Genomic DNA, 27899 nt, shown 5'->3' with positions numbered 1-27899 from the left:
AAGGGAAGAAAGAGGAGATGACAACAGGAGAAATCATGCAGGAGCTTGAGCCAAGGGGGAAGAAATAAGGATCTCGAGTGACACTAAGATCAATCCCGGGACTTCTCTTGATGGTCCAGTGGCTAACACTCCATGCTCCTAATGCAGCAGGGATGTGTTTTATCCCTGGTCAGGGAACTAGATCCCACATGCGGCAACTAAGAGTTTGCATGCTACAACTAGAGATCCAGTATGTTGCAACTAGAAGATGCCAGTGCACCTATGAAATAAATACAAAAACAATCCTGTTCCGATTCCATCTACTCAGTACTTGAGACTTTGGGAAAGCCACTTGATCCTTCTGAGTGTCAGTAAAATGAATATAATACCTATTTCCCAGGGTTGTTTGGGGTTTCCCAGTGTTTACTCGGTACTTGAGACTTTGGGAAAGGCACTTGACCCTTCTGAGTGTCAGTAAGATGAATAAAATACCTACTTCCCTGAGTGTTTGGGCTTCCCAGGTGGCACAGAAGAAGAATCCACCTGCCAGTGCAGGAAGCGCCAAGAGACGTGGGTTCAATCCCTGGGTCAGGAAGATCCCCTGGAGTAGGAAATGGCAATCTGCTCCAGTATTCTTGCCTGGAAATTTCCATGGCAGAAGAAACTGGCGGCTTACAGTCCGTGGGGCCGCAAAGAGCTGGATATGACAGCACAGCATTGTTTTGCGGCTTAAGTGAGATAACGCAAAGAACGTATAGGACGGTTTACTCAACAAATAATTACTGAGTACCTTTATGGGATACAACAGTGAAGCAAACAGATAATTTTGGTGTTAGTGGAGTTCACATACAGGAGGACCAAATAAATACTGATTTTCAATCAGAGAAGGCAAAAAATTCCACATATACACTTGTATATATAATAAATTTCCAAGGTCTAATTCTCCTTTCTCTTGCAAAGTCCCATCCTTCAAATAAGATAAGTAATTAAACACACACAAATTCCATCACTGGGCCCTGACTAGTACTTTATATTCCCTATGTATGACCATAAAAATACAACGCAGACAGTACTATCACTGTTTGGCAATATATGTGTTGATCAAAAGGTTCTGATATGGGATACTTTTAATTTTAAAAAACAACTTCAGCACAGTTACATTCTGAAACAGTAGCCTCAATTTAACTATTCCAAATAATATGTCCATATTTTAAGCCCCTTTCTAAAGGAAATACTTTTAAATAGGCATCTCTAGTAAGTTAATATAAATTACAAAATAAAACACAGATGCTGAAGCAGTGGTTCTTAAATATTTTGGGCTGTCGCAGTTTGGAAGGTATGACTGGTACCTAGCTGGTAAGACTAGGGATGCAGAACATACTAAATTGCATGAGACAGTTCCCAGCAATAAAGAATCACCTGGTCCAAAATGTCCACAGAACCACTGCCAAAAACTGTTTTGCTCTAAAAGAACACTGAAGGTTAGTAAATTATTTACTGATAGAATCTCTGTGCTACAGTATGTCATTAGATCAGTCACAATGATAAGAGAGACATTATTTAGTGAAATCCCATAGGAAATATTGTCATAGCATAGAACAGGAAGCTAAAGATCACTGAGAAAACTTAGTGGTCAAATTTAATATAATCCACTACAGCTGATGGCTCAAAAAGAAATATATGGCTTCAAAACTTAAATTGGCAGTAACACTGCAAAAAGATCAATTTTATTTATAATCTGGAACTAACAGGGTTTTTCCCCTTAATGCAGATGGATTTCCTAGAACCACTAACAACATGCATTGGATATCAAAGCAAAAAATGTAGACATAAAATTTAGATCAGCATTCCCTAAGGTGATTTTGTCAAGGAAGCAAGAAATATAGATCACACTGTTCCTTAAAAATATATCCTTTCAAAATTTGTCATTCATTTTACTCGTAATACAGAATCTAATTACAGGAGCTGCTTAAGTAGTATTTATTAAAATGAATGATATTTAAAACAATATGCCCCAAACTAAATTATAGGGTTTAGAATACTCAAAAAAATGTCAAAAGATTGAAATTTTCACTCAATGTGTTTGACATAAAACTGGTAAGATAATACTGCCCACGATGCAATCCCTATCAAGCTACCAACGGTATTCTTTACAGAACTATAACAAATAATTTCACAGTTTGTATGGAAATACAAAAAACCTCAAATAGCCAAAGCAATCTTGAGAAAGAAGAATGGAACTGGAGGAATCAACCTGCCTGACTTCAGGCTCTACTACAAAGCCACAGTCATCAAGACAGTACGGTACTGGCACAAAGACAGAAATATAGATCAATGGAACAGAACAGAAAGCCCAGAGATAAATCCATGTACCTATGGACACCTTATCTTCGACAAAGGAGGCAAGGATATACAATGGAAAAAAGACAACCTCTTTAATAAGTGGTGCTGGGAAAACTGGTCAACCACTTGTAAAAGAATGAAACTAGAACACCTTCTAACACCATACACAAAAATAAACTCAAAATGGATTAAAGATCTAAATGTAAGACCAGAAACTATAAGACTCCTAGAGGAGAACATAGGCAAAACACTCTCCGACATAAATCACAGCAACATCCTCTATGACCCACCTCCCAGAATATTGGAAATAAAAGCAAAAATAAACAAATGGGACCTAATGAAACTTAAAAGCTTTTGCACAACAAAGGAAACTATAAGCAAGGTGAAAAGACAGCCCTCGGGATGGGAGAAAATAATAGCCAACGAAGCAACAGACAAAGGATTAATCTCAAAAATATACAAGCAGCTCCCGCAGCTCAATTCCAGAAAAATAAATGACCCAATCAAAAAATGGGTCAAAGAACTAAACAGACATTTCTCTAAAGAAGACATACAGATGGCTAACAAACACATGAAAAGATGCTCAACATCACTCATTATCAGAGAAATGCAAATCAAAACCACAACGAGGTACCATTACACGCCAGTCAGGATGGCTGCTATCCAAAAGTCTACAAGCAATAAATGCTGGAGAGGGTGTGGAGAAAAGGGAACCCTCTTACACTGTTGGTGGGAATGCAAACTAGTACAGCCACTATGGAGAACAGTGTGGAGATTCCTTAAAAAACTGGAAATAGAACTGCCACATGACCCAGCAATACCACTTCTGGGCAAACACACCGAGGAAACTAGATCTGAAAGAGACATGTGCACCCCAACGTTCAACGCAGCACTGTTTATAATTGCCAGGACATGGAAGCAACCTAGATGTCCATCAGCAGAAGAATGGATAAGGAAGCTATGGTACATATACACAATGGAATATTACTCAGTCATTACAAATAATTCATTTGAATCAGTTCTAATGAGATGGATGAAACTGGAGCCCATTATGCAGAGTGAAGTAAGCCAGAAAGAAAAACACCAATACAGTATATTAACGCATATATATATGGAATTTTAAAAGATGGTAACGATAACCCAATATCCAAAACAGAAAAAGAGACACAGATGTACAGAACGGACTTTGGGACTCTGCGGGAGAAGGCGAGGGTGGGATGTTCTGAGAGCATTGAAACAAGTATACTATCAAGGGTGAAACAGATCACCAGCCCAGGTTGGATGCATGAGACAAGTGTTCCGGGCTGGTGCACTGAGAAGACCCAGAGAGATGGGATGGGGAGGGAGGCGGGAGGGGGGATCGGGATGGGGAACACATCTAAATCCATGGCTGATTCATGTCAATGAATGGCAAAAACCACTACAATACTGTAAAGTAATTAGCCTCCAACTAATAAAAATAAATGAAAAAAAAAACAAAACACTGCCCATGCAGAAAAGTCCTCTAATCCAAGAATAGTCAAACTGAATGAAAACGTACAAGTCATCCCAAGCTAAACTTCTCAAAAGAGGGCTTTTCCTCCTAATTATATACCTAATTAAAGGTGAGTCATTCTTAAAATTCTCTTCTCTAGATAGCTCAAAGATAATGTTGGCTACACTGATATTTTTAGCAAGATCTGAAAACTGGGAGTGAAGCAACAACCATGTATTTTTCACACTCAGAAGGTGTTACTGTTACTCATGCATGTTGTTGCTTATCTGCTGGCTCATCTATTTGGCACAGGCAGCAGCCGCCCCTTAACTCCAGCTTTTGCCAAACCTTCTCTTCCAACTTCTCTGACTTCTGGGCTAGGAGCATTATTCATTGTGAGCTACGAGGTGAAGGATGTAATATTCTCTCACAAGATAACTATATTCATCAAACTAGGAAATAGTGAGAGGGCAATTTCCAGTAATCCTTGCTTCCCTTTACTTCATGTCAACATTCCCTTCTACTTTCTGCCTTGATGACTTTGGGTAACAGCACCAAAACACAGAAGGACCAACTCCCACAAATTGTTTAAACAGCTCCCAAAACTTACTATGGAGAAGTCTTTATAATAAATCCCTCAAATGTGTATCTTCTAGTGATCTGCTTCTCTGATTAGACCTTGACTAACAGAGGATTTCTGCAAGGTGCCCTTTACAGTGCTCAAGAATATTAAATTACAGTATAAGTCCAGGAAAATAAGATGTGTAAAACTCCTAAGAAACATTAACCATTTGGATAGTAAATTTTAAAATATCTTATGAGATACAAGTAGAACTCATAAAATATGTGAGGAAGCAAGAAGCTACTGAAACAGAATTTGCAGAATATGTTAAATATAGGTAGTAAATTAGCAACCTGTTAGGGTTGGGGAGAGAGAAAAGACATAAATGTTGCATGCCACAGGATGTAGGATGCAAGCAGTGTGGACTGTCCCACTTACATTTTAACCTATGCATGCTGACTGACTTATCTCTATCTAGCCTTTAGCTTCTTATTTGTGTTCTAATTAATCTTGATAGTGTTCTGATGCAATATTTTACCTTATTTGACTTGTAACCTGCTTTACAGAATCAATGATTTATTGAATATTTAGAACAAAGTAAACAGGTGTGCAAGGATTTTGTTAACCTGATGTTTTAAGAAAAGACAACTGCACACTGTAAGACCCTACTTAAAAAAGTCTAACCACCAAGTTTTTCGTTTTTTTTTTTTAAGATGCTCAATATGGTTTTTGCATATTGAGAAAATCTGAAAAAAGCTTGGTGTTTTGGTTCTTTTTTATTTCTTCCAAGGATCTATTGCTATTAGAGAAGATATAGTTTATGAGTTTATATTTAAAATATATTTATATCAACTCCCTCATTTTATGTGAAGTTTAACATATATAAGATGGACAAAATCAAAGTGGAGAAGTTCAGTAGTGATATTATGCTGTAGCAGGAGACACACACAAGAAGTCGCTACCAATTAAGAGCTTTTAATACAATCTGAAAATGAGTAATTTCATTCAAGATATTTAAGGGAGTGAAACAAAGGACTTATACAGGTATTACACCCTAGAGAGGATGCTGTTGGCTCCTCTCCAACAGCCACCCTTCTCTTCCTTCTGAACAGAATCCCAAACTTTATGCAAGAACCCGGAATTGAATGCTACCTCCACTCTAGGTCTAAGCTGGTCATGGCCATCCCATCCCCCCGTACAGGTTTTGAAGAACCTGAACTAAAGCTAATCAACACATGGTATTCCATGGCAATTACTGGTTTAAACGTGGGGATGTGGTTGAAGTCAACCCAACGACATTGAATGAAAGAAGAGGTTTTTATTCCACAGGGGGGTAAAAATGTATCTGATTGTCTATCTAGTACAAGTATAACGTTAATTTAAACTAGCAAAAGTTTCTTATATTCAAGGTAATGGTTCTTGGAATTTAAAAAGAATTAAAATTTTGTTAAAAAAAAAAAAGTATTGAAGCTACTAAAGAGAAACCTGTCTGCAAAGTATAAGTCATTTCAAATTTGAGAAAATAATACTTTTCAAAACCATAGATATAGTTAATACATTAAGGCTAAATAATCCATTAGTGCAACTTCCATCTTGAAAGAAAAATCCCAACTATTTTTCTTTAGTCATTGATTCAAACTGAACTGGGCTGACTCAATTTCATACTGCTACTGTTTTTACCCAATTATGTTGGTTACAATACTGTATTTCTTATCAAACACCACCAATTATGACATACTATTGTTTCATACATCCGTAGAGCTGAAGCACCCTAGAAGTACATCTTAGTATAAGACTTAAATAAATCCTCTTAGTTTATAGAAAAAGCAACAAAACTCATGAAATACCCTTTACTCTGAGTGAACGGTAGGGGAAAAAAATCTCTGGAAAAAATTTAAACCACAAAACAATACTCACACTATGAAGGCAGTCTGAGTTCATACTAACAACGAAGTTCAAACATCACCTAAGAAACAACTAATATAGAGTGGTCTTAGGTTGATGATATCTGAGATGACTGGAAGATGCAAAAACAAACTCCCTTTATAGGAACTAGACTTCAACTGAGAACAAGGGTAATAATAAAAGATCACTTATTTTAAGAAATGCTAAAATGGGGGGGGGGGGACTCAAAATTGATGAATTCTGGTATAAATTACATATGATAAATGATACATTTGTAACAGACAAATACATGAAATTTAATTACAAATATGGGGGCCTATGGAAATACTTTCAGTTACTGCAACATGTAGTTTTAAATCTGGCTGCTGATGAAATCATTCTCACCATCTATTCTCAGCAAAACAACCATTTGAAAATAGATGAATTTCTAACATGCATTCACCCGAGTCTTCTTTTTAACTATCTTGAACTAACATGGCTAAAAGCAGCTGAGTTTTATCCTACGTGTTCTTCTCTTTGTAACTATAAGATTCTTGCCAAGGAAGAGTAAAACCTTAGGCATCTATTTGTATATAATTTAACTGTATTATATTTTCTAGATATTCTCTAATCAGAATCTATTTCATATTAGAAAATTTTAATTTCAAGTTTGTTTTCAACTCTTACAAGTAATACCTTGGTTTGTCAAATTGAAATTTTCATTTTAAGCAAAATCACTTTGCCAGACGAATCTGCTTTCAACCAACTGGGTAGGAAGAAATTCTGCCTTATTCCTAACTATTTAAGCTTTTCACAAACTATTTATTTACTCAACAACTGGAAACATTCACATATCAGAGAAGACACAGTCTTTGCTCTCATGAAGTTTAGAAGTAAACTGAAAACAGGTTATACATCTCAAAGCTTATAAGTGAATAACACAAGTTTAGTCACTCAATATATATACTGAGTACCTGTTGTATATATGTCAGGGAACATGTAAGTGTTTTTAACCAGGGTTTCTCATCTGAACCATAAAAGACAGAAAATTATTTGAGACATTATCTTCTCAATACTTCCAGGTATGATACACAGATGCACAGAAGGGAATCCAGTAGAGAACAGATGAAAAGGAAAGATGATGATTAAGATATACTTTTTCTTTCAATAAAATTAGTGGAAAAGATAAGTAACCCAATCATTAAAGTACACTATAGGAACATGGAGAACAGTCCCCAAAGTCATTTCCTATGGGCAACATATAATTTAATGAGGGGGAAAAATCCAAAAGAAAAAAGATTATTTTCTTTGAAATAGAAAAGACCTTGAAACAAGTGTAATGTAACTATTTGGAAGGTAGACACAAGGGATAATATAGAAAGTACCATAAGAACGATTTCACTATTTAACTATTTAAATAGTTTACACTATTTAAATAGTTTAATAACTATTTATTTAACTATTAACTATTTGGAAGGTAGACACAAAGGGATAATATAGAAAGTACCATAAGAACGATAGGCACTTGTATAAAGACCACCCCAGAAAAACAGGCTGATAACTTGAAAGTTGAGACACCGTGTCCTACCAGAAGTGGTCTTTTTTCTACAAGGAACTAACATCTTAGCTAAGGTCCTTGTCAATCATGTAAAATAATGCTCTTAAGAGAACATGATCATAACTTTCCCCTGAGATATCAGATTTATGTTGATTGAGATTTTAACCTAAACCATACATAAACAGGTTAGAATTACTCTGCTATAACTATTCTTAGCAATAAATTTTACAAAACTGCCTTTGAGAAGTAGACTGAAGTGTCAATACCGTTTAGCCTAGAGTTATATTCTGAAGAAAAACTGAGGCATAAAGTTAAACTGGCTTCTTTCACTATGTTAGATAATACATGAGCAGTTGAAAAGGTAGAAACAACAGATTTCACCAGATAGTCAATAAAGAATCACTGTGGGGTTTTCAAGTGATAAAATCAGTTAACAATTAATGCAGAATGAACGAAAGAAGCAAAATTAGAAAGAAAACAAACTATCCAACCTATTCTGTGATTAACACTGCCAATCTAGTTTAAATTATGGGAAATAAGAATAAAAAGCAAGGTAAAGTTGAAAGAAACTTAAAGAAAAAAAACCCTTAAGACCTGTTGACTAACTCAATAAACAGTAAAGAAGAGCACAGATTAAAATGTCATTAGGCTTTTGAGAGTAACAATACCAGTTTACATATTCAGAACCTAAATGAAAATAAGGACGATTACTAAAACCTCAGATTTTACCTAAAAGATAACCTAATAGTTTACCCAGTGGGAGGAGAAGGCATTTCAATTAAAAGTATTAAAACATAAAAAACAAGTATTTTAAAAATCCTTCTAATCTCTGCAACTAAAGATAAACCTATAAAGCTGATTAAAGTAACAAATCTGAAAAGTTCCCCTCAACCTATAAACAATCATTTCTCCTTTAGAATACATGATTCAAGGTAATCTGCATATAACAAGTGCTCTATTACTTGAAGTGCAATCACAAAAATTTTGAAAATACATTTTAAGATTAATACCCCGTTTGCTGAACCCAGGGTAGGCAAGGCGAGCGGGGAAGCTGGAAGAAACTCAAGGGGCTATAGGAACTGCAAACACATTTATTCTCTCCTGACTGGCACAGCAGCGGCAGCAGCAGACACTATATATTTTCCTCTGGTGGTTGACCCAGCTATCACAGCCGTTAACGCAGCCTCACCACCATGATGCAGCCATACACAACACAACACAGCCTTCCTTCAGGACTTTCCCAGGTGGAGCTTATGTATGCTTACATAACAAAAGTAGCCTGTGGCCAAGCGAGTACCTTGTGATGTGCATGCTCAGTGCTCTAAGTACATGTGAAAGTCACTCAGTCCTGTCTGACTCTTTGTGACCCCCTACAGCCTGTCACTCCATGGAATTCTCCAGGCGAGAATACTGGAGTGGGTAGCCTTTTCCTTCTCCAGGGGATCTTCCGAACCCAGGGAATTATTATAAGTACATAATCATTCACAAAACGTGGGGCAAGAGAGCCTGACCACACCATCTGGCTAATGCGCTCTTTCCCTACAGCAGTTACACAAGAGTCTTTAAAACTTTGTTAGCATCAGAATCCTTTACTCAAACAAAATCTTAAATAGTAGTCCAACAAACTAATCAGAAAAAAATCAGTTACTTTTATACAATATAGAAATACAGGTCTAGAGCCTTACCCAATGGCAACTCTAAGAAATCTTGGACTCTGCAGAGTCCAAGTTTTAAAATAAAATTAAATGGAAAAGAAAACACTATATATCACTTTGTCCAGTGGAATAAAATCTACACAAAACTAAAATTAAATTAGCTATCTTATTGACAGATTGAGATATACAAGTGAAATAAGCAGTCTTGAAAGCTGAATGGACTAAAAAGGCTAATATTTGGTTAGAGAAAATAAGTACTCAGTAATTATTTACTTCAATACTTTGAGAAAGTGAAAATTATCATGAGAGATTGCACTTGCTTAATTTTAATTACTTTCCCATGTTCATTCCACTGCTTGGCTTCTAAGTCTAAATTTCAGAAAGAGTTTGATCAACTGCTGAGTTAAAAAGCTCTCCTACTGCTTTTATCTTTGAGTAAAGCTACCGTCTCCGAAGACCTCCCCCAAGAATCATGGGCTATGAACTATAGGAGGGCTCACGCCTAGTTGCTGGTGTCCCAGCCTGCATTCATTACTTCACCCCATTAACATTCCACGCTGGGAGTCCTTTGCTAGTTTTATGAGGCGAAACCACAAAATGTCAGGTTAACAAAATCCTCACACAGCAATTTCACCTTAAAATACTGCCTGTCAAGCACTTGCTTCCAAGATATCCAATAAATCACTAACTCTATAAAGCAGGTTGCAAGTCAAATAAAGGTAAAATTTGCATCAGAGTACAATAAAGACTAATCAGAACACAAGCTGATTATTTAGAACTAAAACCTTTAGGGAAGAGAGAGTAAAACACTAATTTTAGTGTACTTGAATCATATTGGTAACCTCAGTTTTTAACTGTGTTTATCGTTACACAGATATACTTGACTCTCTATTATAACCAATTTCCAATCATTCAGATACCTGATTTCAGAAAATCTGACACGCAGTAGAGTTTTGGAGACATGGGTCCATTCCCGGTTCTGCCACTTGTTAACTATGTGTCTTATCTCCTTAAACCTTGCTTTTTCCATGTAAACATGAAGAAAATAATTTTCTTCATTGAGTTATTCTGATTTAAAAAAAATGTCAGATAAAAACACTAAGCATAGCGCATAATAGCCATAATAACATGTTTAATAATGGTGATAACAGTAAATGTTCAATATTTGTTAGTTTCCTGCCCTCTATCTGCTGTAGAGATCAAAATTGCCAACTTAAGTGAGAGTTAGTGTTCAAGCTCTCTACAAGCTCTGATGATACCATAACCAAGAGATCTTATCTCTGTGTGCAGTCATGGAGTCAAGAAAGTTACAGTAAGTATGAAAGGGAAAAAGAAAGTGAAAGGAACACTTTTAGGCAACATGTAAGTGGAAATACATCCATAAACACATACGTCTACACTCTTTCCTCCTTCGTTCAACAGGAATGAGAGAATATAAACTGGCTAACCCTGTGCACCCACCCTCTAAGCTGATGATCCTTGTCATTGCTAGTATTCGGCTCTCATGACAATTATAATATTAAACCATGTTGGATATTAAGCTTCAAAGCAAGTATCTTTAAGCAGAACAGTCCAGGCTTAAATAAATCTTTACACTCTCTGGTTGACCAAGCTACAGACTCTTTACACTGGACTTTAGTTTGAGACTACCAAAATGGACAGAAATTAATCCCAGTGAAATCTGAAACCTACATTCTATTCTGGGTTGAAATTAATTGCCTGAAAGCTCCCTCATTAAATATTTATTAGACAACTATTAACTACCAGGCATCACAGCTTTCTCAGAACTATCATCAGGATCTGGAAAGGATGACCACTTTTTCAGGTCTGAAACTGTTTCTACCCAGAAAATGAGTGGAAAAGATGAAGTATGATTATATTCAAATCATATAATGAATACCTGTATAGTCTAGGGAACTGACATGAAAGCAGGTAAAATTCACACTGTCCAACACTAATTTCCCAAAGGAAAGTAATTCACACACTGATTCTGTTCTATACTTAACAGATAAAAATTATTCACATGATAATGCTAATGACCTTTGTGAGTATAAGGTGCAGAGGATAACAGACATCAGTGAACTATGGCAAAAATATTTAAGAACCATCACTGCATGATTTTCACATGTTCTCATTACTATCCTAATAACAAATATTATTTCTTTTCTTTGAATCTATTTCAATTTATTCAAGTTCCTTTGTAAATGCAGATAAGAAAACGGAATAGGAACCAACATAGGACTCTTGCAATAGCTAAATCTTTGCATATATATGCTTTCCACTTCCAATAAAAAAAACACAAAGCCTTGCCACTGACATATGGATCGCATTCCTAACAAATTCTTAATTCAAAAGTTAAATGAGGGATGTTTCGAAAGAACAGCATGTATATTATCTATGGTGAAACAGATCACCAGCCCAGGTGGGATGCATGAGACAAGTGCTCGGGCCTGGTGCACTGGGAAGACCCAGAGGAATTGGGTGGAGAGGGAAGTGGGAGGGGGGATCGGGATGGGGAATACATGTAACTCCATGGCTGATTCATATCAATGTATGACAAAACCCACTGAAATGTTGTGAAGTAATTAGCCTCCAACTAATTAAAAAAAAAAGAGAGAGAGAGGAAAAAAAAAAAAGTTAAATGAGCATTCATGTTCTCAATCTCATAAGCAAAATAAATCTAAAAGAAAATTGGTTAATATTAATAACTCAAATTAAACACTATAATCACTGTTCACATTAGACTCACACGATCAAAAACCAAAACCAATTCTCAAATTAAAAATTTACTTCCATTTTCCTCTAATGTTCTTTTAAGATTTAGATTTTTTAATATGCAAATTTACATTTGTACATCTAATACAACATAAACAGAGGCAGCATAATCTTGGGTCTCCCAAATCTCAGAAAACATTCTTGTTTTTGTTCAGTTGCAGCTGCTAAATTGTGTTTGACTCTTTGTGATCCCGTGAACTGCAGCACACCAGGCTTCCCTGTGTTTGCTCAAACTCATGTCCGCTGAGTCGGTGAGCTATCCAGAAAATATTAGCGATCTAGTAAAACCCTGTATCTAATAATTTAATCTTACTAATAACTGAATACATTTTAATAGAGCCTTATATATTTTAGTGGTGTAGAGAAATCAAGTATCTCACTGAAAAAAATGGTTCTTCTGCTCCACTCTCTTAGTAAAAACCACTCAAAAACAAAGAGCTCTAAGAAAAGAACAAAGTCACAAAAACAAAAGCAAGAAAACAAAAAATCGAGGATCTCATCAAAATGATACAACTAAAGGAGAAAACAGTCTTTGGACACAGGCAAATAGAGACCACAATAAAACCAGGGCCTAAGACCTGAGAAAAGCCTGTTTGGCTTCCAACAACAATTGCGTCACAGAAGACAAAAAAAAAAGCGCCTTCCTAGAAATTTACAATTTGATCAGTAACTCTAAGAACATGAAAGTCCCACCTTCATTCTTGCATATATAAAAGATACCTACGAAGTCTACAAACCCCGTGTTTCAAAGAAATAGAAATGAGATTGAATAAGTTATTTATTATGACTAAGTCTTAATCCGTTGGATATCTCATATCACATTCCTTGTATGGCAGGACTTAAATAAATGGTCCATTAAACTTATTAAGAAAAAAAATGTTACTTGGAAGTAAAGTGAAACTATAAATGCTATCCAAATGCAAATTTAAAAATTATCCAACACAGCACCAGAAAGGAATAAAAAGCTCAGCTGATATAAGTGTGATAACAGAACAAAGTAAACAACTTTTAAACTTTTTACAGGAAAAAGAAACGGTCATTACCCAATATCGTTATATACCTTAACTATTTAAGCAGAGTTGCAAAATTGTGCCTAAAAGAATTTTAAAATAGCCTATAACCATCTGAACCAATCTGAATTTAATCACATACATTTTCAGTAATTTACAAGCATGCTCCATGCTTAGAATTTGATAGTAGAATCTGGAACTGGCAATAGTTACTCTTTGTGTGGAAGTAACTGAATGTTTAAAGACAAATGGTTAAAACCAACAAATACTAAACATTTGTTTAGTTTTAAAGATTTAAGCACTCACTGGCTTAGAGCCAAACTTAAATTCTGAGTAACTAAAGGTCAAGGATAAGCTTATTTGCAGAATCAGCAGTGCTGACCCAAAGGTGACCTGAAGGAATAAAATGAAGAAAGAAAAAATTTACTTTTTTTCATGCTATAAACATCAAAGCATGATGACTGTTCAAAAACTCATATTAATAATGATCATCATATATTTGGGGGAGTTAAAACTTTAATAAACATTAAGGAGAACTTCAATACTCATAAAGTTTACCATTTTATAAAGTGTAGAAGAGCATTTACAAATTAAATGCTTCCTCTTTTAAATAAATTGTATGGCAATTTTAAAAGGAAGACAAGGGTCCCTTCTAACATTTTCTTTCCTTTTTTTTTTTTCCTAAAAAACAAATGCTTCATTTTATTTCATGGTGAACAGACGCGTGTATAGGGTGCAGGAAAAAGGGATGACTGCCCCAGGCTGCGGGCAGGACTAGTAGCCTCCATGGTCCTTTATGAGCTTGTAAAGGCTTGAATAATCATCAGGGAGCGAGTGGACAAAATGATAATGTGGACGATAATCAGGAGGAGGCCCAGAATCAGGGTGCAGATGTTCAGGCACTTGGCAGTGAAGGCGTAGCTCTAGGCCCCAGTGATGTCACCCACCATCTTCCAGTCCCTAGACTTCACGGACTGGGTGAATGCCATGAAGCCCAAGCAGCACCAGTTCATGAAGACTGTTGAACAGGGATTAGACGATGTGGTTGAGCATGGAGGCCTCAATGCAGATGTTGATCGGATCGGATCAACAATCAGATGTGGTTGGTCATCGCAGGCACCGGGCTCTGGGAAGCCTCCAGTGCAGCCACCTCGTGCTACTCCTTGAGCATCTTACAGGCTGGTGGGACCATGCTGTGGGCACCAGTGAAAAAGGGCTGGGATGTGTGGGTCATGGTGGGGATGGTGCAACCGTAGTCCAGACGCCCACTTAACGACATTTTCAATGTAATTAGTCTCATTAAAATAGCCAGAAGTAGCTATTCAATTGGAGTTTGTTAGTAAATGGCTTGAACTGACCCAGATGAAAGATAAACAAGTCAAATAACTGGACAAGGTTACAAAATATTTACTAAGAAAATACAATGTATAAACTTCAATTGGTCATAATGACAGGAAGAAAGATGAAAATGGGAAGGAAATTACTGATGCTATATGTTAAGAATCTGTGTAACAAAGATCAGGATTACAAGGAGCCAAAAGTCCTTACCCTCTTACCACATCTCCCACTAACACTCTGACATTAGCAAAACAACATAAATAAGAAAAACATTAGTATTCTGGAAAATTAATGTGCTTACTGAGATAGATGTACCGTATAGGTCTCTTTCACAGAAAGCAAACCACTGCATTTCTAATTTAATACTCTCTTGGAAACCAGAGGCTATAATCCAAAGAGCAAGCATTCTCAACTTATATTCACAAAGTTCCAAAACCCAAGAGTAGAGACACACACGATAGCCCTAGTGCCTATTATAAGTTGCCCCTCCCTCACATGTCTCTAATACTGGAATACAGTCTGACATATAAGAGTAAGCAAACAGTTACTAAATGCCTACTAGTATTGGCATTGCTCCAATATTTTGGCCAACTGATGCGAAAAACCAACTCATCAGAAAAGACCCTGAGGCTGGAAAAGATTGAAGGCGGGAGGAGAAAGGGATGACAGAGGATGAGATGGTTGGATAGCATGACCAATGCAATGGACATGAGTTTGAGTAGGCTCTGGGAGTTGGTGATGGCCAGGGAAGCCTGGCGTGCTGCAGTCCACGGGGTCACAAGGAGTCAGACATGACAGAGCAACTAAACTGACTGACTAGTATTGGAAAGAGTCCCATCCCACATGAAGCACATGTCAGGTACCTAAAATATATTGTTTTATCCACTTAATATCTCTGTAAGATACTATCTTCCTGGTATTTTAAAAAGGGATCTGAGACTATGAGATGTTAACTAACTGGCCCAAAAAACAAAGTCCAGAAGAAGAAGAAGAAGGATTTAGAATCAAATCCAAGACTGTGACTCCCATCTGTAACCCACGATCTTTGTTCCACATTCAGTAGATTCCTTATGAGGGTTGTGAAAAAGCCAGCTAAAAACTCAATATTTAAAAAAACTAAGATCAAAGAATCCAGACCCACTACTTCAAGGGAAACAAAAGGGGAAAGGACGGAAGTTGTCACAGATTTCTTCCTTTGGGGCTCTAAAATCACTGCAGAAGGTGACTGCAGTCATGAAATTAAAAGATGCTTGCTTCTTGGCAGGGAAGCTATGACAAACCCAGACAGTGTATTAAAAAGCAAAGACATCACTTTGCCAATGAATGTCTGTCTAGTCAAAGCTATGGTTTTTCTAGTACTCATGTACGGATGTGAGAGCTGGACCATAAAGAAGGCAGAGTGCCAAAGAATTGATGCTTCTGAACTGTGGTGCTGGAGGAGAGTCCCTTGGACAGCAAGGAAATCAAAGGAGCCAATCTTAAAGGAAATCAACCCTGAAGATTTATTGGAAGGACTGATAGCTGAAGCTCTTACACTTTGGCCACCTGATGCTAACAGCCAAATCTTGGAAAGAGCCTGATGCTGGGAAACATTAAGGCAGAAGGAGAAGAGGGCAACAGAGGATGAGATGGTTGGATGGCATCACAGATTCAATGGACATGAACTTGGGGAAATGCCCAGAGATGGTGAAGGAAAGGGAGACCTGGCATGCTATAGCACACAGCATCACAAAGAGTTGGACACACCTAGTGACTGAACAATAAACAGCCTCTAGGAGCATTTCTGGAAATTAATGTTTCTGGTTGTCACAATGATTAGGAGACACTACCTGACATTTTGCATCAACCAAGACATCAAAGTTGTTGAACAGTCAAAACAGTCTCTTACTACCCCCAGTATGGTCGGCATAGAAGCAGCATTCTTTAAAAAAAAAAAAAAAAAAAAGTCTCTTGTACAACAAGGAATGATCTCACATTCCATAACAATTTTAAAGTATCCTGACATTCATGTGAGTGAAAAAAATCTAGTCATAATTATTTAAACCTAGAATCTCTTTTACATTAATGAATCTGAAAGGTCCAATAATTTAACCACCAGGAATACAAAAGAAAAATTATGAATCATTGAGAATTTGACCAAGAAGTGTTTTACCATTTCAGAAAAATCACTTCACCCATGGCTATCCCGTTGACTACTTGCACTAGCAATTTATCAACATACAGGCCAGCAAAGTATGTAACTGCACTGATGTAACACATGTGGCAGGCTAAGTGTCTTAACCTTAGCATTTCGTGCTTTCTAGCCTAGTTACACTCTTAACTACTGAATAAATTACTTTCCTCTTATTTTCCCATTCCTACAACTATGGCATTATATTGATTTCTCCATAAGCTATCAGCTTAAAAACGTACCTTAACTATGAATTTCATATCAACATAGTAAAGAGGCATCAGAAAATACATGTTATCAAAAGGAGCATGAGATTTCGGTGCTGAGAACCACTACTATCATTATGCCCCTAACAATGATACTAACTATGCTTCCATATCCTTGGCCTAAAAATAATACAATTGAAACCATCTTAATTATAAGATTCACCTCTACTCATGAAGACTTTCACACAAGTTATTCTCAATGGCAGAATGTTTTCTTGTATTGAACTAAAATACCTTATTCTATCATTTAAACATGCTTACTATTTTCTCTGTTCTAAAATAAGATCTGGGTAGGACAAGAATAGCTCAATAAAAGCACCATACAGCAGCTATATTTTATCAGTGGGATGTGTTTATCAGTCTCCCTCTTTCATTTACCATATTTCCCAGTATGTGTTCAAAGACTGCCTATTCATAGAATGGTAATTCCACAGTATTTCTGTTCAATACAGTATATCATGAACTGAAAATCAATCCACCACTGTATAAATGCTTCCTACTCACAATAAATTTTTATTGAGTATAGAGGTGCAAACATTACTCCCATCCAATATAAAAATTCACAAAAAGAATGCTCAGTTTGCAGAGGTAGTAAATTAGAGAAAGCATACAATGGAACTGGCTTACTATTTGAATTTATTTTTTAAGTCAAGGTTTAAAATGTTAACTGTGAATTAAGGTTTGCCAAGGACCCCCTACGTTTCTAACACAAAGTACAAATAGTTGTTTGGAAATATATATTAATCTACAGGAAACAGATATCCTCTACTAGTTATGGACTTTAGAGAGAGGACTTTGGTGCATACACCTAAATTCATGATAAAACTTAAAAGAATAAATTGAATAATTCTTGCCCTATTGCAAATCTTTATTAATAGTAAACAAATTCTCCAATATCTCTTACCTCAAAAATAAGAATGGGATGCCACTGGTTAAATAATAATTGAATGGCCCAGCTTCTCTAGACCTTTTACTAAATTTCAGATCAAGGGCTGCTCACTAAATAATCTTGCAAGGTACAGCACTAGGAAACTGCCAGATCTGGGACAATTTTCAAACAGATCTCCGACAAATACAAACCTTAGGGAATCTGAACCATGAACTGATATTCATACAGATTTTGCAGTATGGACTCACACTATCAAGAAAGTACAGAAAATTCACAAGCAGATAATTTAACTTGTGGTTCTCACAAGTTGCAGTGCCCTGCAACTTCTGCCCAGCAGAAGCAAGCAGATAATTTATCTGACAGCCTTTGACCTCAACTCAGGCCATGAGCAACTGTCAGCTATCATTAACTATACAAGGACTCCTAATTTCATAGATGCTAAAATATGAAAAATTACAAAACTAATAATCAATGAGATAGCACACAGATGCTTTCAGAATTAATAAAAACAAAATTATACTTAGGAAACAGAACAAAAGGAACTATCTCAAAATTCAGAGATTTCTTTTCAAAGAAGAAAAAAAGTTCTAGTTAGGGAATTACAGTTTCCTCTTCACAAACTGAAAGCAGCTTTTTTTTTTAACGATAAGGAAAACATTTCTATTTTAAAACAATCATCATACTGAAAGCACCTCTTTCTTAAGGAGTATTTACAATAAGAAGGGAGGTCTCAAACCTCTCTTTGTTTTTACACCTGTCGGTAAAATTATATTAACTACATAAGCTACAAAGCCCAAGTACAGTGATCTGTAACAGTTTTTAAAAGAACACAACTAACTGAAAAGTTAATATTTTAAAACACAATTAAAAAGGAAGTTTAGAGCTTAATCCCATTATCTCTGAAGTTAAATAAGCATATGTGAAAGTCACTCAGTCGTGTCCGACTCTTCGCAACCCCATAGACTGTAGCCAGCCAGGTTCCTCTGTCCACGGGATTCTCCAGGCAAGATACTGGAGTGGGTAGCCACTCCCTTCTCCAGGGGATCTTTCCGACCCAGGGATCAAAACTGGGTCTCTTGCATTACAGTCAGATTCTTTACTATATACAACATACACACACACACACACACACACACACACATAAGGATACATATATATGTATGTATATACACATATAAAGATACTGAAAACGTACATGAAACCCTAAATTATTGCCATTTTTTTATCACAGAAGAACAGTGACAAGTGAATTTGTGTGTGCCTTTCAATGCTAATCAGATTTAGATTCACAATTTTATCAGTACTGAACCCATTATTACCAACTTGATAGATCCTTAAGAGAGTGTACTTTGACTCATGTACTTGTTTAATTGAGTTAATTAATCACAGCCTAACCAAAATATCTCAGACAGACCTCACACAGCATTCAAAGTGTAGCTTGAAATCTAACCCACCCTCCCTTTTCTTTAAACTGGCTCAGTGGATGAAGTCAATAAATTGACAATTAATAACATACTTGCTTTGATGATTCTTCAATAATTTACTGTCATCCCACTTCATAAATTTTTTTAGTAAAAGTTGTGGGATTTCAAGAAAGATACTTCTTCCATGGGAAAACTCAGTTTAACAGTTTTCTGCTGCCAAAAAGCCAATAAGACAAACTAGCTGATAATCCTCCCACACTACACCGTGTGGGTATAAGCACTCAACCAGTGAAAGTTTAATTTGTTCCACCAAGGGCACAGAAAACCACTCAGAAAAAAAAAAGAAAAGAAAACCACTCAGATATGTTCACTAAACAGGTATCAACATTAGTCTAGGCTGAACTAGGTTACTCATATTCATACTCAACAATACACAGTTTTGTACCTAGTAGTGTCAGCACAATAAACATAAATGGTATCCCACTTTCAGAGTCCAGGTGCTCCATTATTTACACGCTTTACAACTTCTAATGGGAATTCACTGCTACTCACAACCAGTCTCCTTCAAACAGCATTCTCCTTGCACTTAAAAGCCAGATACCCCGAAATAATAATTAAGACACATAAACCCCGACCATGCTGGCCTTTCTGGCACTTGAGCTATCACTTTTACCTCCTATCCCCGTAGTGCTGACCTCCGTGCACGCAGATTCTTAGTCTCTTATCCACTCTCAGGAAAAACTCCCTAACTGACATAAATTTACCCTGGCCACACAGTTCTCTGACTTCTGATCCTGTGAATAACAGATCCATGTTTCATGCCCTCCAAGGGCAAGCCCTCCTAACCAATTTGTCAGACTCCCTTAAATAGCTCAATGAACCCACTTCACATTTATGATAATAAATATGTAAACTATCGGGGAAATGTGTACTTCTGGTCATCTAATAAAACAAAAATAAACATTAAATAAAAGTTGTGAATTATAAGTAGATGAAAGATACTTTTTGACAGAGTGACTAGTATTAACAAGAAAAAAGGTAACACCAAATAGTTACAGCCAAAGTGGTAAATAAATAAGACAAAGAAACTAACAGAATGACTAATGTCAAACGGGCAAAAGCATGGAGTTCAGTCCATTTTTGCCTCCTGAGAATAATTACTAGGAATTAATTCTCATTATCTTCCATTAAAGACAGGTTTACCATGTAAATGTTACCAAGGACTTTATTCTCAAATTCAGTTATTAATTCAACAAACTTTTATTGACCACTAACCATTTTCCTAAAACTAAGCACTAAGCATTCACAGATATTAAGAAACAGCCCTTGTATTTGAGCTATTATAATTCAATGGAAACTGCTGACAAAAATTAATCATCATAGTTTTTGATAAATAGTTTAACGAAATTTCACAAGGGGTTACAGAATGTGGGGGTGGAGGAAAGCAAACATGAAAGGGCACCTGACTTGTCTCGGAAGGTAAACCTGGGAATGGATTTTTAATGGTAGTAATGCTTTAACTGTAGAGTAAGAGGAGCAAACCAGGGAGCTTCCTATGCCCTGAAAGCTGTACCCACAAATGAAGACAGTAAGGGAGAATGGCATGTTCATGGAATTCAAAATAGCTCCACACAGTGTAGTGAAAACATTACCTAAGAACAAATTTGTATATTTGGTTAAGAAGTCTGTCCTTTATCCAGAAAGATATGAGAAAGTCACTGAAGGGTATTTCAAAAAGAAGGGAAAGGATCAGATCTGTCTTACAAAAAGGTTTGATAGAAAAGTCTTGAGAAACTGATTACTGCCCAAATAGGAAACATGGGAAATGAAGGAAGGGAAAAGTTTAGGGCAATTACTAGGTTTCTGACTGGACTGGTAATACTACCATTCACTGGTTAAGGTGCAGGGTTGGAGTAAAACGGTGAATTTAACTTGGAAGGGCTGAGTATAATGTGCTTGTGAACTATTCAAGAGAAAATGTTTCACAGATAACCAAAAATTCATCTACTGATCAGGGAAAATGTTGGTACTCCAAACAGTAGGGAGCAGCATAAATTTAAGAGTTATCTTTACAGATATGATTAGAATTATCTAATGCTAGACACATACAATCAATTCATTTTACACACAGGATACAAAGTTGTATTACACACACACACACACACAAAAAAAACTGAACTTAATTAAAATTTTCTTTCTTATACCTAAATATGCTTTCACAGGAAAGTAATTTCTGATTAACTAGGAAATAAATACTAGTTTATTTCTGTTTGGGGAATTCTAGTCACAAATTTTTACATGACAATGATAACTACTGAGGTTTGTATGTGACAAATCTTACTCTAAAATAGTTTCCCCACATGAAATCACTTAATCTTGTCATAACCCTGTAACACGGACACTATTACCATCTCCATATTACCAATGAGAAAACAAAGTTACTGAAGAATCCAAAAACTTGCTCACAATCACAGAGATGGTATGCAACAGGGTCAGGAATCAGTCTGATTTCAAAGTCCACACTTTTAACTACTATACAATCTATCATTTATGTTGTCATAAATTACTCTAATAAATTAGGATCATGGAAACATCAAAATTTATTCAGAAGCTGTAGAGAATTACAGACAGACCACAAATAAGTAGATTTGAGTATAAATGGGAAAGCAGCTCTCCTTAGTGAGATATCTGTAGTATAAATTTCTTTTCAGGCACTGAGACACACCCAGCACTAAAGTGGTCGCAAACAAGAAACGAGCACTCTAAAGATCCATGGCATGTGGAGCTCTGCACAGAATTCTGCAGCTGCTTCAAAATCCTACGACTACTGGAATTTCGCTTTTGGATTCACTGATCCTGGAATGCACTAGCCTTTAAAATACCTGAAACAGGCTTCATTCTTAATGCCACCTCAAATGGTGGCATCATTATAGGAAAAAACATATAGTTATAAAGTTAAAACATAGTATGAATTACGGGGTAATCTGCACCTTGTTAGAAATTTGGGGCCACGGTCTCTAGCATCGATTTTGCAAAATAATGATGCTTTATGTCTTCTCTTTCTCAACTGGTTTCAAACAACAAAGACAGACCTTTTCATAATGTTAATTAGCATATTTTACTGGTATTCAGCATTAAAATATCAATATTGATATGATAATCTGAAGTCCTATGGATTACTACAGATTACTAGAGATTGCCCTAGTAACCCGGCTGTAGAGAATAAAGTAATGGCCAAGTGAGTCTAGTAATAGACAGAAAATTCATTATCTTGAAACCCCCGAATGATGACTGGATAGCAGTCTTAGTGTAGAAAAAAAAATCTAGAAGGCCCTGCATGAGTGATAAACACCCAATAAAGACACAGCTGAGACTGGAACCTAGCTCTAGAATAACACAGGCAATCTCTCTTAAATAGGTAAGTAAAGTAAAAGGAATATAAGTAAGAGAACACAGAAGAGAACCCATCATATTTCCCAGCAAAAGCCCTTTCGTAATTAACAAGACTGGTAGAAACAAACCAATAATGATCTGGAAACCTATACTGTATTTTTAGCCAAACAAATATTACAGTTGGTCACAGACCGATCAGGGGGTATAGCAACAAATTCAAGCTACCATTCATTGAGTCAAGGAAGATCTAAATGGATTTCAAAGAGTGCTTTTGTTTTATTTTTTAGAATACAGAAGACAACCCACACAGCAACCTTACCATGCTCCAGTTGCATACTATTTCAGTATTTACTCTACAACCAACACTTTGCTTATAAGTTTTTTTTCCTAAACTGACAGGTTATTTTTCAAATGTTGACACAAAATTATTTTGAATAAGTAACCTACTATTTATCAAAGAACAAATTAATGCTGCATGTGTTATACACTTAAGTATTACCAAAGATAAAGCCTAAGAACTACTTCGGAACTGGAGATAAGAGAAAGGCATAGGAAACAAACAACAGTACATGAACTGATATGCAGGGGGCAGCATTGCCAAACTGCTCCCTCCTGGGACTTTCCCGGTGGTCCAATGATTAAGATTCTGCACTTCCAATGCAGGGAGTACAGGTCTGATCCCTAGTCAGGGAACTAAGATCCTGCATGCTGTGCAGTGTGTCAAAAGCAAAAAACATACACACACACACAAAAAAAACAAATAACTGCTCACCTTTGACTAAACACACATATGCACACAAATACAGATTTGTCAAAAGGGTTCTAAATAAAAAACAGCCACCGAGAAAGATATCAAGATAGGTTTAAAAAGAAGATTCAAAGATTCAGGAAAACAAACAACACTGATTTTGTAGATAAAACTTTTCTTTGAGGCATGTGCTCCTTCCAGACAAGCAGGATACAGTCACAGAAGCATGTCTTAAACAGAGCAGAGCAAGAGCTCCCTGGTGGTCCAGTGGTTAAGAATCCGCCTGCCAATGCAAGGGACATGGGTTCAGATCCCTGGCCTGGGAAGATCCCACATGCCATGAAGCAACTAAGTTCGTGGGCTGCAACTACTAAAGCCCAAGCAGTTCTAGAGCCCGTGCTCTGCAACAAGAGAAGTCACAGCAATGAGAAACCTGCTAACCACAACGGAGAGGAGGCCCTTCTCCCCATGACTAGAGAAAGCCACCCTGCAGCAATGATGACCACAGCCAAAAATTAATGAATTAAAATAAAAAAAGCAAAGCCAACTACTTAGCTCACATTAACTACAGATTGATTTTTTTTTAATACCAATATAACGATATTTACTATGAGTATGTGTAAAATTTTCTCATTATGTCACTGGCATAATACCTGTAAATATAGGATCATCAATTGTTAGTCAATGAGGATGATATCTTATATAAACACTTTTTAAGGGTGAGAAATATTTTTAACAGACCAACTTAAAAAAAGAAACTTGTCAAACATGGCAACATCAATATTATCTATAGCTTATTAACCAGTCACATGGTACCTTCCTTAATTTTACTTGCATCTGTCTGATACTGTCATAACATGCTAAGTTTGTAAGAATGATAATTTTACTGTCCTCTGTCTAAAATCCTGAAATAAATAATAAAAATAATGTTAATTAGCAAATACAGTTGGTTTATGACATGAACGATGACCTCTTTAAAGGGATGTCTCTATATAGTGGACAATCCACAGAAAACTATTCAGTGCCTGGTGTTGCAATCACGTAATGGATTAAGACACAATCAAAGTGATATCATGTAATTTATACAAAGATATGGTTCCACAGTTAAAATGCAAGTAACAGCTTCAAAGTTACAGATCCATTTCTTCCTTCATAAAACAATCTTGTCTTAGCCTATCCTTTATCATTTCATGTTTTCTAAAATTCTTTTCCTGACTAGACATCAGATGGTAGTAAAAAGATGACAAATAAGAAGTACAAATAGTTAGCTGCTTTGTTTATAAGTAGTTCTGACTTAAAATAGAACCACAACCTGCATTTTAGCAAATATATAAAAATTTTGCACATGAATAGATCTAATATATAAAACTTAACCGGAACAGCAATACGTAGAGCATATTTTGTGAATCATGGAGACAAAAACACTGTAGGCTCCATTTAAAGTAGACAAGTAATACCTATCATGTCATCTAAAATATTTAACATATTTTGTAATAGGAGTATATGTGATAAGCTTGAGCAAAGTAAAATCATCTATGTGTTAGATTTCTGTAAATTTTAAATACACTGTATTTAAGCACAATCTTTTAAGTTACAAACTTCAGAGGTTGACATCAGAGGCTATCATCATTAAAAGTAATAAATAAAGCTGGTCAGTAACTACACTGATCACATCTCCCTGAAAACCAAAAACCTAGCAGATGACCACAGAACACAACATTTTCCAGCTGCTGAGAGTAAAGGCTTTCAACATTTGGATATATGCAGGCATCTTATTTTCCCAGGATTTCAAAGTCCACATGCAGGCTGCTGTTCAGCTATTATAAATGAGTAATTCAAGTAGGGTATCACTGCTTCTTGTATTAACTTGATAAAGATGTTTCACTCCAAATGCATCAACAGTTGTGTTAAGTCATCCCTTTCACAGGCTGACTGAGGCTTACTAATGCTATGGCTTGTTAACAATGCATACAGTTAAAATATTTATTAACTTCTGCTACTTCTTTTTCCAAAACTAAAAGTCAAGTTCTACTTAATATTAACAATTAACTTCAAGCAAGGCCATATAAGCTAAATACAATCTAATGATCCAAATACTCAATTTTTAAAGTGTCTTAGAAAACAAAAGCAGTAATAGCAAGTACTACAAATATTTTATGTTGTATAATCACACTGTAAAATTTGAAAATCTTAAATACAATTTTGATTATAGTTATCTGAATATCCTGAAACACTTTAGAAGAAAAACTCCATTACCATAAATATATACCATACACTTTTAAATAATTAAACTTTAACAAAAATATACTTTTATACTTTATAAAAATATGGATTTGCACTCATAAAAATTGTCGTTCCATCACTAAGTCAAGTCCATCTCTTTTTGTGACCCCCATGAACTGTAGCCTGCCAGGTTCCTCTGTCCACAGGGTTTTCCAGGCAAGAATACTGGAGTGGGTTGCCATTACCTTTTCCAGGGAATCTTCCCGACCCAAGGATCAAACCCACATCTCCTGCATTGGCAGGCAGTTCCCTGAGCCACTGGGGAAGCCGACTCATAATAATTACCAAACATTTAAAGTAAAACAATGTCAGAAACTGAAAGTATTTGCAATGTTTAAACAGTAAGAATTTTCAACTCACATGTAATCTTCTATCATTACAGGTTTCAGTATCTATCCTTGAAAAAACTTTCCTATTATCATCCAATCCTCCCCCTTCCCATTCAAATTAATCTCTGCCATCTATTTTCACATAGATGTAGTTTTCTCCCAATCAATTATAGTATCTGTTAAGCTTGTTTTCTAGAATTAGCTATATGGGTATATTACTCAATGGGGACTAGTATTGAATACATTTTTATACCACCCTTTAGCAGTTTCATGCATGCAGCTAACAGCCAATACATGAAATTAAGCAGAATGAAATGAGCTGACTAATCAATTTTGGGGGATCTGCATTCTTCCCTACTCTTTGCTCTTGGTGTAATGGGTAAGTGTATGCGTTCTAGAGATGGACTGCTTTGGTTCTACTTAAAATGCTTACTGAAATACCTGGTGCATGAGAAGAACCAGAAAAATATTACTATAAATACCAAATGTCTGTGTGTGTGTGTGTGTGTGCGTGCGTGTGTGCATGCGCACACGTACGCACGTGTTATTCACTCAGTAGTGTCTGACTCTTTGCGATTCCAAGGACTGTAGTCTGCCAGGTTCTGCTCTCCATGGAATTCTCCAGACAAGAATACTGGAGTAGGTTACCATTTCCTACCCCAGGGATCAATCTTTCCAACCCAAGGATTGAACCTGGGTCTCTTACATCTCCCGCCCTGCAGACCAAATGTCTCTATCATCAAAAAACAGATCTGATTCTCATTCCTTTGGACCTCATCTTAGCAACAGGCACTGTACCATGTACCGAGCTCTCCAGCTTTTTAAACCAGACACAGGATACTGGCCTACTATACCCTTTCCCTTGGCCATCATATTCAATGATCCATCAACTCCTGCTGATTCCAACACATTACAATCCCATAAATTTGTGATTTTCTATTGACAGTATCAGTTTTTTCACTGCAACATTCTCTTACTGTCCCTGCTTCCTGTCTTTTACCATCATCCATACTACTACCTATGTTGATTTCTAAAGCATAAAGATGATGATAAAAACTTTCAAATGCTCCGTATGGCCCTCAATCCAAAATCTTTACAATGACTTCCAAGGTTTTTCACAACCTGAGGTAGCTTGCTGATCTCAACAGGCATTAATTCTTATCACGCTCCCCCTTCCATTTCAAGCTGACACAGAACTTAACTGCAGTTTCCCCAAACCTGACCCATTTTTTTTTCTCCTCCAGCTCATAATCAATGTCTCACCTTGCACATGACTGATTCCATGAAAGCTTTCCTAAGCTCCAGGCATAGGTAAACAGTTTCCCTTGCTACGCCTTCTTTTATAGCAATGTTTAAACCACCTTTTAATTAACTGCTTACCTGTAAGTGTCCCTCATGAAGTATAAGCTCAATAAAAAGTAAAAGAGTTTTTTCAACTTTGGATCCCAAGTTTTGTGCACAAAGTAAATGCATACCTGATTGTTTAAATTATATAATAAAAAGAACACCAGACAAGAAGAGTCACCTTTAACTCTTCCACTCCCTAGCTGCTTGACTCTGATGACATCTGACCATCTATATGACAGGCTTGCTTTATGCATTTCTTCTGGACTAGAAATTACCTGGAAAATCTCTCCTCATTAAAACATATGTATTCTTCTACAAATGCTCAGGTATTGCTTTTTTTTCTCTTCCAGAGCTCCAGATATGTTTCTAATGAGCAAAAAAAAAAAGGCTATATGATGATCTTTTATCTAGTTTGTTTCACTTTTTCTATTTCATTTTCAGTGCTCCCATTTCATTTAGCTTATGTTCTCCA

At 36.3% G+C, this 27899-nt stretch overlaps 1 protein-coding gene and 1 pseudogene across 3 annotated transcripts in view; both read right to left on the bottom strand.

Moving 5' to 3' along the window:
* Positions 1–27899, bottom strand: part of VPS13B (vacuolar protein sorting 13 homolog B) — a 763389-nt gene that overhangs the window by 501124 nt on the left and 234366 nt on the right. The gene's annotated exons all lie outside the window — the stretch shown is intronic.
* Positions 14015–14474, bottom strand: LOC136145191 (interferon-induced transmembrane protein 3 pseudogene; annotated as a pseudogene).

The sequence above is a fragment of the Muntiacus reevesi genome, chromosome 12, assembly GCF_963930625.1.
Source record: "Muntiacus reevesi chromosome 12, mMunRee1.1, whole genome shotgun sequence".
NCBI lineage: Eukaryota > Metazoa > Chordata > Mammalia > Artiodactyla > Cervidae > Muntiacus > Muntiacus reevesi.
The sequence above is the reverse complement of the archived record's forward strand: the minus strand, read 5'-3'. Positions and strand labels throughout refer to the sequence as shown.